Source organism: Gymnoscopelus microlampas (assembly GCF_963454915.1).
Source record: "Gymnoscopelus microlampas genome assembly, chromosome: 15".
Taxonomy (NCBI): domain Eukaryota; kingdom Metazoa; phylum Chordata; class Actinopteri; order Myctophiformes; family Myctophidae; genus Gymnoscopelus; species Gymnoscopelus microlampas.
Window position 1 is genome coordinate 48,794,851 of NC_139952.1, and position 14,752 is coordinate 48,809,602.

Below are 14,752 nucleotides of genomic sequence, written 5' to 3' on the forward strand. Positions count from 1 at the left end.
GTTAGACAGGACGATGCGGTGAGGAAAACCACAAGGGAGATAAATCGATTCTAAGCTGACGCCTAGACAGGAAACGGATGCGAGCGAAAAAAACGGAACCAGTTTTATTCCGTTTCCGGTCGGCCCCGGAACCGGAAATGGGTCGAAAAAAAATCCGGAAAGTGCACTTTTTCGATTTAACATGGGAAATGCGAGTCGCGCAGATCTCCGCGACTGGCACGCTGCGGCTTTAAATCGGTTCGCGTAGATCTACGCGATTGGCAGTCAATGTGTTAATGAAATGTACAAATAACTTCTTGTTCCAATGGATCCAACGTAGTTATTATACATGACCAATGAGCTGTGGCCTGTTGTCATGACAACACTATGAATATCAATACACAGGAACAACGACAGACTGTCAAGAACACATTTATTAAACTATTCATACTTCTACACATGATCATACAATAACATGTGAAGAATGAGAATAATATCACATTCATATTCAATGAAAACACAATCATGGAATGAGTGAGGAAACAATGATGTCATAATGAATCAATGAATAAACAATGATTGATTTGAGTTGATAAACACATTTAGTAGATGTTTGAATCCAGAGTGATTGACAAAGTCCAAGATGAGAGTCAAACTATGAGTGAAATGTGCTGTCAAAATGAACACTGCTCACATCACTCGGGTGGCTCAGTGGTAAAGTCCCTGCCCACCACCACGGAGGTTGTGGGTTACAATCCACCGTGGTGCATCCGGCTTTGTCCAACGTCTATGTGAACACAACTGACCCGTGTTCAGGGGAGGGAAGCCGGGCGGGAGGAGGAGCATATATGTCACTGTATGTACTCCTATGGGCGGGGGGGGGGGGGGGGGGCTGGTCAGCGGGGAGTGTTGGGCTCCGCACTGAACACTGCTCACAATGTGTCGCTTTGTGACGTAGATCTTAGCTATTAGAGGGGGGGTGGACCAATTACAGAACCCTGGGGGAACCCCAGTCAATAAAGTATATGGGGTTAAAAGGTTTATGGGGGTTAAAAGGTATATGGGGTTAAAGGTTTATATAAATATACAACATTGCTACGCACAGAAGAATGCCCACTTCTGGTCAGGCGAAGGAGGAGCCAGGCCCGGAGTCAACCCACAGTGCCGAGAGCCTCTTAGTGTTGCCACAACTTGCTGTTAACATCTCACCTGCCACCCTAAACCCTAACCCCCATTAGCACTGTCTCTTACTCCCCTCAAGAGACAGTGGGGGCTGTAACATGCCACTTGGACACAGACCGGGGTCTGATCAGCCTCGGTCGGGTCGCCTGGAGGAGGGTGTCTGTTGCAGACCCCAAATACCCAGTGATTCCAGGAAACAAAACTGATGATGTGTCCAAGTTTGTGCATCAGTAGATGTATTTATTTACTACTGTGAGAATTACATGATCAAATATACAGTTTTCCTCAGTCTATTCTTGTGTAAAAATATCAAAAATCAAATATACATAAAATGAGTTTGTATCATAAGAGACACAATATGACACTGATATTTACATCATCATCATCATGATGGACAGTATTTATGATACATATTTATAAATGTATGGAGTGGAGGTTTGTTCACTTCTATCTAATCTAATCTAAGATCTAAAGCTCCCTGTGGTGATGACTCATTTTATACCATAGAGTTTGACATTAATATGGATTTGACCAGGGACCCCCCATTTGAACATATTTGTGCCAGGGACCCCCAAACAACATTTGTGTTGGTCCAGGGGCCCCCGGTGGGTCCTTGAGGGGGTCCTAAGCTAAATTATTAAATATACATGAATAGCATCAAACTCAGTGTAACCACTTCATCCATGTATTACTTTGTTATTGGCAAATAGCTACAAGCTCACAATGTGTCATAATGTGATGTGTTGGGAGCTTGTAGATCTGCTATTTTAGGAAAAACATGTTTTAGTTTTTTATATATTTATATAATTTGTAACATTTCGTCACATTATTAAACTAATGGCCTAAGTCATTTTTTCAAGGTTTTCAGGAAAAATAAAAAACTGATCCAGAACAAAACTATATGATATTTCTTAATCATTTCACCCAAAATGTTTATAACAAATTATGACTATTTAAATAGAAATAACACTGACTGTCAGTTATGTAACACAAGAGATTGAAATAGGTTTAAATAGGATTAAATCTGACTTAGGCCAAAATAAAAAGCAAAACAAATTACAAAATGGCCTAAATCAGTAAATAATTTGGCTTAAGTCACAAAAACATGTGACTTAGGCCAAACAAAAGGCCTATTTTGTCCTAAGTCACACTAGGGAGTTAGGCCATTATACTAAAAGGGGCGTGTTTTATACTAAAAGGGGCATGAACAGCATGATCTTTTCAATTAGGAGATGGGCGATTTTACCAGAGGTGGCCAGTGTCATGAGGAGCTGATTTAGGCAAAAATATCATTTCCTCAAAAAATGACTTAGGCCATTAGTTTAATAAGGTGACGATTTTTAACACAAATCTTGTCTTATGGGGGTCAAAGGTCAAACATCTACAGGAGCTTTAATGTGTGACTGTCACTGTGCTTTTTATTACATCATCATGATGATGTCACCGTAATGTCATGACGAGTCAATCATGCCCAAATATGGAGTCCATGACGTCAGACTCAGCTAGTCTCAAAGTATCCTGGCAACAGTGGTAACCATGACAACGTGCACTCACTCAAACATGTTGAGTAACCATGGTGACCTGATGTCATCCTCATATAGAGACTATCTCTGCTCACACAGACACACTGAGGAGGACCTGTATAACCTGAACCCAGCATAGAGAGGTTCAGAGAATGTGTTCTGGAAGGTGTACAGGTGTGTCAGTGAGTCAGAGGACCCTTTATAAAAGGACAGAGTCCCAGCAGGCCAGTCCAGATACACTGCTACTCTGTTGGAGCCAGAGGGACTGACAGGGAGGACAGTGTCCTTACTATTGTGTCTGACAGTGTAACTGCCACGACCACCATCTCTACAGTCCAGACTCCAGGACTTGTCATTGTATCCAAGCCTACAGTCATCACCACCTCCTTTCCTGCTGATCCCTCTGTAAGTCACTGCTATATAAACCCCTCCACTCCACTCTACCTCCCAGTAACAGTGTCCAGTCAGACCCTCTGTACACAGAACCTGAAGCTTTACATCAAACCTGTCAGGATGTTCAGGATGTGATTGATACATGATTGATACATATCCCCATGTCACCTTTCTGTTGTTCTCAGACAGAGAGAGGTGTCTGAATGCTGTGTTTGTGTCCAGTGTGAGAGGATGGAAATCTGATGAGAAAAACAACACAGTAAACATTAAATACATCATTCACTGACACACACACACACACACGCACACACACACACACACACACACACACACACACACACACACACACACACACACACACACACACACACACACACACACACACACACACACACACACACACACACACACACACACACACACACACACACACACACACACACACACACACACACACACACACACACACACACACACAATGTATCGTCTGCGTCGCTGTCGGCTGGAAACCTTGTATGTCCAAAACATTTCATTTATTTTCTTAATATCATTTTAAAAACATTAAAATAGTGTAAACAGCAGATCTACAAGCTCACAACGTGTCAGAGATACAAGGTTTCTGCCTGACGACAACACAGTAAAATGTGAGTCAGAATGTCTTAAAGCCTCCAGGTGAGAAGTGACTTTCTGTGAGAAAATGTTTACATTAAGTTTATGTGAAATGACATCAATGTGGAAAAGTACTCACATGTTTTACTTAAGTAAAAGTATCAATACTGCAATGTATAAATACTCTGTTACAAGTAAAAGTCCGGAATTCAAAATGTACTCGTGTAAAAGTACAAAAGTATCGGTATTAAAATATACTTAAAGTAACAAAGTACTCATTATGCAGAATGTCCCATTTCACAAGTTTTCAAATGTATAAATGATATAAAAATCTTTTGAAAATAGCAGATCTACAAGCTCACAATGCGTTGCATGGAGACGCATTGTGAACTTATAGATCGACTATTTTCAAATGGCTGAAATATATATAGGGCTGTTAATGTAGTTAATGTATGTTTTGTAAGAATAATCAAAATCCTCCAAGTAACTAAAGTTTTCAAATAATTGTAGTCGAGTAAAAGTACAATATGCATTTGAAATGTAGTGGAGTAGAAATAAAAGTACAGAAAATAGGAAATACTCCAGTAAAGTAAAAAATACCTCAAAATGTTATTTAAGTACAGTACTTGAGTAAATGTACTTAGTTACTACTTTACAACTCTGAAAATACTTGAACTGGGGACCCACCAACATAATCATATTTGAACTGGGGACCCCCCAAAATAATCATATTTGAACTGGGGACCCCTCACTCTGACAAGCACTTGTCAGGGTGGGGTAGTTGTAGGAGTTGAGGCATTACATTTAGTTTGACTCGGTTCCACATATAAATAATGTGAAAATAGCCGATCTACAAGGCGTTGTGAGCTGGTAGATATATTTTATAGTATATTTATAGCTGATCTACCACTTATAGATCGGCTATTTAGTAGATCGGCTACTTTCACAATTTTTGCCCTTTTTTTGCATTATATTTGACAATTTGGCCAATTTGGTATTAAAAAGGTCTTAAAAGTCCTTAAATTGTAACATTATAAATGTGCAGATACCCTGTATACACTTATACTGTATGTTGGTTTGTTTACTGTTGAGTGAGAAAACAATGTTACACATTAAGATAATCATCTGGGGACCCCCCACAATAATGTGGGGACCCCCCTGGGTCCCAGTTTGGAAACCACTGTGTTACATAGAAAACATTCAGCATCTATAAGTTAGCAACACCTCACACCATGGTGTGAAGCGTTGCTAACTTGTAGATCGTCTATTTTAGTTATTTTTGAAATATGGAGGAATTACACAACGTGTCACGATGCAAGGCGTTGTGAGCTTGTAGATCTCCTATTTATTATGTACAATCTTTTTTTTAAATGTTTTTCTGTACTGCAGTATTTACATCTACAAGCTGATCTACAAGCTCACAACATGTCACATTGCAACATGTGAGCTTGTAGATCCGCTGTTTTTGAAATATAGCCAATCTACAAGCTCACAGCCTGTCATGATGCAAGGCATTGTGAGCTTGTAGATCGGCTATTTATTTCATTTTACCACAACCCAATCTGCAAGCTCAATCTGTCACAATGCAAGTCGTTGTAAATTGATAGATCGGGTAGTTTTATATTAGAAAAGCCGATCTACAAGCTCACAACGATTGCATATCGGCAATTTAATTAATTCATTAATTAAAAAGTACACAATATGAGGTGTTGTGAGCTTGTAGATTAGCTATTTTTTTAACTATAAATCATCTTCAAGCTCACAACGTGTTATAATGTGACACGTAACACACGTTGTGTGCTTGTGGTATTTTTCAAATATAGCCGACATACACATTCAGAACTCGTCAAAATGTTACCCATTTTGAGCTTGTAGATCGGCTATTTTTACCTAATTTTCTAATATAGCCGATCTAAAAGCTCACAACACATCATGATGTGACGCATGGTGAGCTTGTAGATCGGCTATTTTTATATATATTTTTTCAATTATTGATAATCTAAATCCAATCTGAAAGCTCACAACCTGTCACAATGTGACGAGTTGTGAGCTTGTAGATCCACTGTTTAGAAAACATATTGTGAGTTTATGTTTGAAATACAGCTGATCTACAAGATCACAACCTGTCACAATGTAACTCATGAGTTTGTAGATCTTCTACTTTTGAGTTTTAAACAAAGCCAAACAAAACAAGCTCACAACGTGTCACAATGTGATCCTTTTGAGCTTGTAGATCGGCTATCTTTGTTATGTTTGATATATTGAGGTCTGAGGAAGATCCAGCAGGCTTTAAACATCACATTCATGATGGTAATAAACCATTTAACTTATGGATCATAATTATTCCAGTGCAGAGTTCTGCTCTGCATCTGGCTTTTTAAATTACTTTGGATGAGCGTGATCTTCTACTTGTTGATGTTTGAAATAACTCACTGCCTGTCATATTGCAACATGGTGTGAGCTTGTAGATCGGCTGTTTTTGAAATATAGCCAAAACTCATAGTGCATCATAATGCGAGGCTTTGCAAGCTTGTAGATCTGCTATTTCTTGTAATATAGCCGATGGAAAGGCTCACAACGCAAAATGATGTGAGCTTGTAGATCGGCTCACAACCTGTCACAATGTGACAAGTTGTGATCAGCTATTTTTATTTATTTGTAATAGTCTATCTAAAAGCTCACCACACGTCATGATCAGGGTTTCCGTTAGCCGGTATTTACCAATTAAATGTAATATTTAATTGGCCGTTAATTATAAAGATCACAGGCCACCGTGGCCGATTGGGAAAATGCTGTTATTAGACTATTTTATGTCTGTCTGTCTGCAATGGATAAAGTGGTGAAAGTTGGTGACACACATACATTGCAGGCAAGTAATGAATCTTCCTTGTACCATCATTCATGATGACATAATTAACATTAACAAAACAAAACAAAAGCTGTAGGTTTTGCATATTAAGGTTGAATAAAACATATGTGTTTATACTGTGTGACGTAGTCACGCAAGCTGTTCATAACGCCCACTTTATTCAGTTATTTTTTGGAAAGCCACACCTCTGCATGATAGAGCAGATAGATATTACTAGCCCACTTCATTCTTTAGCCGGTAAAATATAATCCTGTCGGTCAAGGTGGCCGGCCCAAAAAGTGCCTTGCGGAAACCCTGGTCATGATGCAATATGTATTGTAGGTTTGTAGATTGGCTCTTTTTATGTTTCAAATATAGCTGAACTACAAGCTCACAACGCCTCGCATTGTGACACATTGTGTGCTTGTAGATCGGCTATATTTTAAATATTGCCGATCTACAAGCACACAACGTGTCACAATGTGAGGCGTTGTGAGGAGTTGTGAGGCATTGGGTCTCATTCACTAAGCTCAGGTCCTCACATATTATGTACTTATGTGCATATACGTGACTTCCCACACGTTCAGTATTCATTCATCTTCTTTTTACCGTGAATTTGGGCGGACACTCAAACTCACGTCAAAGATCTATTGCTTGGATACATATTATAGACATGATGCAAATTCAACCAAGTATTTATTTTCAGTTGACACATTTAGAGCTGAAATATTAGGTCCTTTTGCATGTTTTCCGTTCCTGCAAATGTGGCCACAGTTTCACATATTGGACTTTCATGCCAACAACATATGTTGCGCTATTAATTTATTTATTTATTGATCACATCAAACTTATATCTGATGAAGATGCAGTATGGATGAAATCTAGCTGTGTCCATAATATCCATTCACCATTCTGACGTAGGACAGGATATGTTGTTAGTCCAAAGGACAGGTTTATCCTCAGTAATCAATAAAGTGTGATCTAGTCCATAATCGGATCTCGGTGTTCCTGGATTCCAGCGTCAAAATGTTACCTCAGTTAAATGTGAGCATTATTTAATAGAAAAGGCTTCTATAATATCCTTTCCACGTTTTATTAACCTATTATTTGGTGGTGGGGTTAAACGTTATAACTTCTTATTCTCATTATGAGAGCATTACTTTATTAACGTTCAGCTGATCCATCGTGTGATCGAGGGACTCACTTCCAGACAGAACAGATGTACAAGTTGTCAATGTGGTGTGACTTGACACGTTTGTAATTTAGCAGATCTGTTTTTTTTTCTTCACGTGGGTTATTTCTGGTTGCCTTTTATGGTATTAAATGGGGCGTGGAACAATACAAAGGATCTACACGGGAACACACTAGTGACTTTAGAACACAAATGAGATACACCTGTGATACGCACAAATCACAGATCTGAACCCTCTTTCATGAATCACACGTCAGAATTGACTTATCCCAATATACATATGTTATTTATGACCAGGATATACACCGTATTTATGACCAGGATATACACCTTATTTATGACCAGGATATACACCTTATTTATGACCAGGATATACACCTTATTTATGACCAGGATATACACCTTATTTATGACCAGGATATACACCTTATTTATGACCAGGATATACACCTTATTTATGACCAGGTTAGTGAATGAGGCCCATTGTTTCCGTCAACCCACATGACCTTAGTTTTACTCAAAATTATAAAAAAATATTCATGTTGCTCATGACAACGTATAGGCTTTCCAGGTCTTAATGGGTTAAGGACCGGGCCAAGAGCAGAGAAACCTCCTGAATTCCCTGGAAGCTCTACTGAAGAGTTTTCAGGACAGTATCTGGGGAGGGGCCGAACGAGTATAAAACAGCAGCGGTGGAAAAAGTGCTCACGTTTTTTACTTAAGTAAAAGTATCAATACTGCAGTGTAAAAATCCTCTGTTGCAAGTAAAAGTCTGGTAATCAAAATTTACTTGAGCAAAAGTACAAAAGTATAAGCATCAAAATATACTTAAATTAACAAAAGTAAAAGTACTCATTATTATTTTCAAATGGCCGAAATGTATATAGGGCTGAAGTGGTTCATGCATGTGTTGTAATAATAATATAAATCTGCAAAGTAACTTGTAACTAAAGCTGCCAAATAATTGTGGAGTAAAAGTACAATATGTGCCTCTGAGATGTAATGGAGTAGAAGTAAAAGTATTGAAAATGGGAAATACTTCGGCCATCCTCAAAAGTATACTTAAGGACAGTACTTGAGTAAATGTACTTAGTTACTTTAAACCACTGTAAAACAGTGTATAAAATGTTAATGTGTGATATAGAGTACAGAAGTCCTGACGTCACTCGTTCATCCCCTGGGTCGTAAAGTCATTTCTCTATGGAGAATAACATTGGGTCATCATAGAATCGTCTCATATAAGAATTGTGGTCCAAAAATAAACAAACTGTCTCTGCGAAATTGTCAGGGAGGCTCTGTATCGTTTATGATAGTCAGTCACTCATATTTGATACAGGCTGTTTCTGACGAGAATGTAACTAATTTGGCGGAAGTATAACTTTAGTTATTATTTTTGGAACACAGTTCTTATTTGACGTGATATTAAACACGTCTGTAGGAATTCAGAACGGGGGGAGGGGGACGCGACCCAGGTAGGATGTGTAAATTAGGTCAGACTTCTGTGCTCTATTGACACAGATACTCACATTTTGTACTGAGTCGAGAATTAAGACATTCTTCTCCTCCATGTTTCACTCTGTAGGAAATATAACAACAATGCATCAATGTCTAACTGTCTAACACAACGTCTCCACTACCTGACACTACAGTGTTTCTCCTATCATTATCTTGGCCCTGCAGCCCATCCAGACATACTCACTGCTGCCCAGTTTGGATCTCATCACCTCCTCAGACTCCACCTTAACCCCTAGCACTCCTCTCTCCTTTATCCCTTCTTAATTTGACTGCCATTGACGAGATGTCTCGTTTTTCTCCGCATGGCTCAGCCAGCCGTCGACGAGATTGACGAGATTTTTAAAAAAATTATTATTATTATTATTATTATTATTATTATTATTATTATTTTTTTTTATCACAAAGGAAGCAGGAGATAACGCGATACGAAGATTTTATGCTCCATTCACTTCAATGTTAAAAAATAAACGGAGACAAAATTCACAGTTTACCTATTTTTGCAATGTTATTCTCTGGCAGGGAAGGGGGGTAGATGTGTAAATACTCTGGCAGTCAAAGAGTTAATGCAAGTTTACTATGCAGATATATCTTGTTCTTAATGCAAGTTTACTATGCAGATATATCTTGTTCTTAATGCAAGTTTACTATGCAGATATATCTTGTTCTTAATGCAAGTTTACATATATTAGTTCATAAAGTGAAACTTCACAGTGACATATTTAAAACCTTTTTTTTGTTTTTGCTCACACCTTCCTCTTTACAATACAACATATATTCTCTGTGGGGTTCAGGTCAGGTCAGTTGTCTGGTCAGTACATCACAGTAATACCATGGTCAGTACACCAGTTACTAGTAATGTTGACACAGTGGGCAGGTGCCAAGTCCTGAGGGAAAAGGACATCAGCATCTCCATAAAGCTTGTCAACATACTGAAGCACAAAGTCCTCTAAAATCTCCTGATAGATGCTTTGTTGACTCTGGACTTGATAAAACACAGTGGACCAACACCACCAGATGACATGATGGCACCCAACATAATCACTGACAGTGAAAACGTCACACTGGAGTCAACACAGCATCTACCAGGAGATTTTAGGAAGGACTTCCACCTGCCCACTGTGTCAACACTACTAGTAACTGGTGTACTGACCATGTTATTACTGTGCTTAACTGACCAGACAACTGACCTGACCTGAACCCCACAGAGAATAGATGTTGTATTGTCAAGAGGAAGGTGTGAGACACTAGACTCAACAATACAAATGAGCTTAAGGCTGCTATCAAAGCAAACCTGGGCTTCCATAACACCTCAACAGAACCACAGGCTGATCACCTCCATGCCACGCTCCACTGATGAAATAATGTGTTCAAAAGTAGCCCAGACCAAGTATTGAGTGCATAAATTAAAATATATATAACCTTATTGTGTTTGTTTTTAAAGTATTAACTAAATATGCATACATATTTGCATCTATTTGTGACTTTGTGTCAGAGTGAATACACTGTTAACACATCGGGTGCCAAACACGGTCTGAACCGTGTGTTTACATAGTGGCGGTTCCGAAGCTTCGGTGCCGAACACGGTCTGAACCGTGATTTCAGTCTTTTTGTTTTTTTCGTTTTTCTCCGCACGGGCGGGGCTAGAGCAGCTCTGGGAGCACCCATTGTAATCCTGCGAAGGAAGTGCCAGATCGCTCACCGGAAACACTTTTTTTCCCCCATCCGCTTCCTGTCTATTTCCTACTTTGAAACGCCTATATCTCCAAATCTGTTTCCTGTGGGGAAAAACGGTCATGCGCGATGCGCGATCCCCCCCCCCCGTTGTTGTAACCCGCTGTAACCCGCGAGTAGAATGTTATGGTTCCAGCCTGTAGCCAGGCTCATGGCAGAACATGAATCGATGCTTTTTTTTGCGTGGATTTGCTTGTAACGCACGCGGAAACTTATAAACAGCAAAGCGCAGTCAATGGGGAGAATGCTGGCACCCACGGTAAGTTGTTATGAAAAAATGCTGGCACCCGATGTGTTAAGAGACACATGAGGGAAACACTGTACATTCACTGTACTATCCAACATGGACACAGTCCAAGTCTACTCACATGCAGTTCTTCAGAACTGAATCATTCACCATGTTGAGGCTCAGGTCCAACTCTCTTAGGGAGGGATGAGAGTTTACAGCTGAGGACAGAACTTCACAGCATCTCTCTGACAAGCAGCACTGAGCCAGTCTGAATGAAGAATGAAACAACAGATAAAAAAAGAAAAAAATAATACACGAAACATGTTATATATACATTATTCCTGGATTGAGAACCTGGACCTGGCCGTGATGGACTGTCAGGGTTTTGGACTAGTGACCCAAGAGGTCGAAAGGAAAAAAAGAAAGAAAGAAAGGAAAAATAATACAACAAAACAAGAAAGAAAATAAAAACAGATTCTTAAGTTCAGCTCACTTGTCCCACTATAGTTAATGCATTTGCAGAGTTTAATACAAGGCTGTTACTACCATCAAACAAGCATTGCAAGATCATCTGCAAATTGTTACAAATGAACAAGGCTATCCTAATGTTTCTCACAAATGTAATTTTAAATGTTTGAGGAGGTTCCTGCTCTCTGTATCTCATAGGTCTTTGTCAGGTCTTGCTTGAGTTATTTCATCCTTTTTAAACTTTAGACCAAATAATAAACTATATCAATGAGAAGTTCATCAACCCCAAATGTTTTCTCCATCACAATATGGTGAGTATTAGGAATTCAGATCTACAGAGTTCAGAAAGATGTTTCATAGGAAGGAGAAAAATACCACATCCAAAAATACCACATCCTCATCTAGTGAAATCCCTATTCCTGAAATGAACGCTTGCACCCATTAATATCAATATAAACTGGAAAAAGTGCTCCTCGGAGCACAGGTCTCCGCCAGGTCAGGTAAGTTATTGTGGCCTCCTGGTGGCGCTATAATAGGCCAATATGAAAAGGGTGGCATTTATTCTTAGGTCGTTCACGGCAATCGGACACTGCATTCATGATTTGAGGCATTTTGTTCCAAAAAATGTGTTTTGCTAAATTAGACCTGCTGGTGGCGCTATAACAGGCCAATGTGAAAAGGATGGCATTTCTTCCTTGGCCTAGTGGGAATGTGTTTGTGAAATTTCACGGAAATCGCAAGCTGCGTTCATGATTTGAGGCATTTTGTTCAAAACGGACCAATCCTGCAAACTTTGGAAGCAAACCTTAGCCAATGAGGATGGAATATGGGAAATCGGACAGATCCATGTTGATCACATGACTATAGAGATACTGTGTACCGATTTGCATGACGTTTGGATAAAATCTGTAGGAGTAATGTAAAAAAATTGGTTTTGCACAAATCGGCCTTCAGGTGGCGCTATAAGAGGCCCATGTGAAAAGGTTCTGAATTGCCATCCAGGGAGTGTGTGTGCACAGTTTCGCAGCGACCGGGGTAACGGTGCCAGAGATTAGCTGCTAACACACAGACAGGACACACACACGGACGGACGGACGGACGGACGGACGGACGGACGGACGGAGGGTAAAACATACTCTCTTGCCATGCCCTTCGGCCTGGCGGAGACAATAATCAAAACTAGAAGATGATGAAGATCTGACAAAATACATCCAACAATGATAGTGTAATTTTGTATCTCAGCATGGCAGGACATGGATATAGGCTTGTGTTCCCATGATATCATTCTTATTAATACATTCTCACCACAGCATTCATAATATATTCACATAATACGGTACATAATAACACAGAATTGATAAAAACTAATCAGGTAAGATACATATCTTACCTTAGAATCTCCAGTCTACAGTGCAGACTCTTCAGTCCAGCTAAGAGCAGCTCCAGTAGTCCTGAGTCCTGCAGGTTGTTTTTGCTGAGGTCCAATTCTCTCAAATGTGAAGGATTAGAGCTGAGAGCTGAAGCCACAACTTCAACCTCTGTCTGTCTGAGGTTACAGCCAACAAGTCTGTAAATACAGATTCAATAAGAGACTATCAAAACAAATTACACCTAGTTCACTGTCATGGAATTTAACTAAGAGATCTACTACTGTATCTAGTTATACAGACATAAACAGTTTAAGTATGATCAGAGAACAGGGAAGTAAACAACAGATGAAAAGTTAATGTAATGTAAGTAAATCTGAATAACCAAGCTCACTGTTTAAAAAGTCATCCTCTGTACACCCCTTCACTAATGGTATGGTCTGTTTTCATGGTAGAATAACTCATAAAGAGGACACATATGAATAGTTTGAGGACTTGAGTTCTCCTGTTGTTCTGTGTGTACTAAGGTTGGGGTCGTCTGTCGGCGATTGGATTAATGTCCAATTAATGTTGGTTACCTTCATGTTACATGTGTGCACTTCACCTACAGTATGCTGAGTACACTAATATAGTTTTGTCTTCCATTAAATGAATATTTTACCCCAAAAAAATACTGTTTCCCTATCAATTAAACCTTGAATTCATGGATATTTGAGTTGTTTAGTATTTGTGACATTCCTGAAGCTAAATCAAACGCTGTGGTGTACGTCCCGGGTTGGTCAGCGCACAAGGTCTCCACTTGCCTCCAAACTTGCCACGGACTATTGATCAGTGCTCTGGTTAATGCCTAGGCTACTTTCCCCACCTTCACTGTACTTACATATTGTACAGTTAATATAAAACTACATTCTTTTTATTCAGGCACATTTTAGCCACTTTTCTTTTGGCCGCTAGGCCCACCCTACTGCACATGTGTGACATAGGCGCAGTGTCCCATAAAAAGGACAAGTACTGACAGATACAGATCTCCATATATGGTCATATCAGTTGGATCACTGGTGCACCGTAGATGTGAGGGCCACGAAGCGGCCCCAACCTCTAGTTTGACTAAATGACATTAATAGGAAACCAATCTTAACAAGAGCAAAACTATATTTAAAACATTCTCTTTAAACCTGGATCATCAGTAGGCTCATAGTGATTACACTGTGAGAGTTGTTTTGGCGTTTATATACTTTTCTTTAATATAGTTTTGTACCACAGCAGACACCGCAAATATTCTATTTTGGTTCAGGAATGAAACCAAAAAAAAAAAAGGTCTGAGGTGGGGGGAGGGGCAGAGTGGAGTGTGGAACGGTCAACACCACTAGACGTCACAGAAAGACTGAACAGAGGAAGAGAGCAATGTTCAACCAGCAGTTGAAGGTGTGAAATGAATAAAGTGAGAATGAGCAAATACATGGCATATTTACTATTTGGTGGAATTCATCATCTGATACACCAGAGTCGCGCACAAATCAAGGCTTTACACAGCCTTTCATGAATCAGACGTGGCTCTTTATTTACAAGCAAACCTACACTAAAGAATATAGCAGACATGTTAAGAGCTTTGTGAATGATGACCATTAAAAATGTATTTACTTTTTATTTTAACTACTGAGAGGATGGCAATGTCAGTGGGTTCAAACAACTGGTCTGGTGGGGGTAACCAGCAGG

General features: G+C 39.4%; 2 protein-coding genes across 2 annotated transcripts in view; both read right to left on the bottom strand.

Moving 5' to 3' along the window:
- The window catches only part of LOC311062403 (uncharacterized protein), a 320,988-nt gene that overhangs the window by 153,779 nt on the left and 152,457 nt on the right, over nt 1-14,752 (bottom strand). The window lies entirely within an intron of this gene.
- LOC311062423 (stonustoxin subunit beta-like) overlaps nt 1-14,752 on the bottom strand; it is a 134,015-nt gene that overhangs the window by 57,365 nt on the left and 61,898 nt on the right. The window contains exon 4 of the mRNA XM_084081448.1: nt 1,884-2,542. The gene's annotated coding sequence lies outside the window, so the exon portion shown is untranslated. The remainder of the gene's footprint in view (nt 1-1,883; nt 2,543-14,752) is intronic.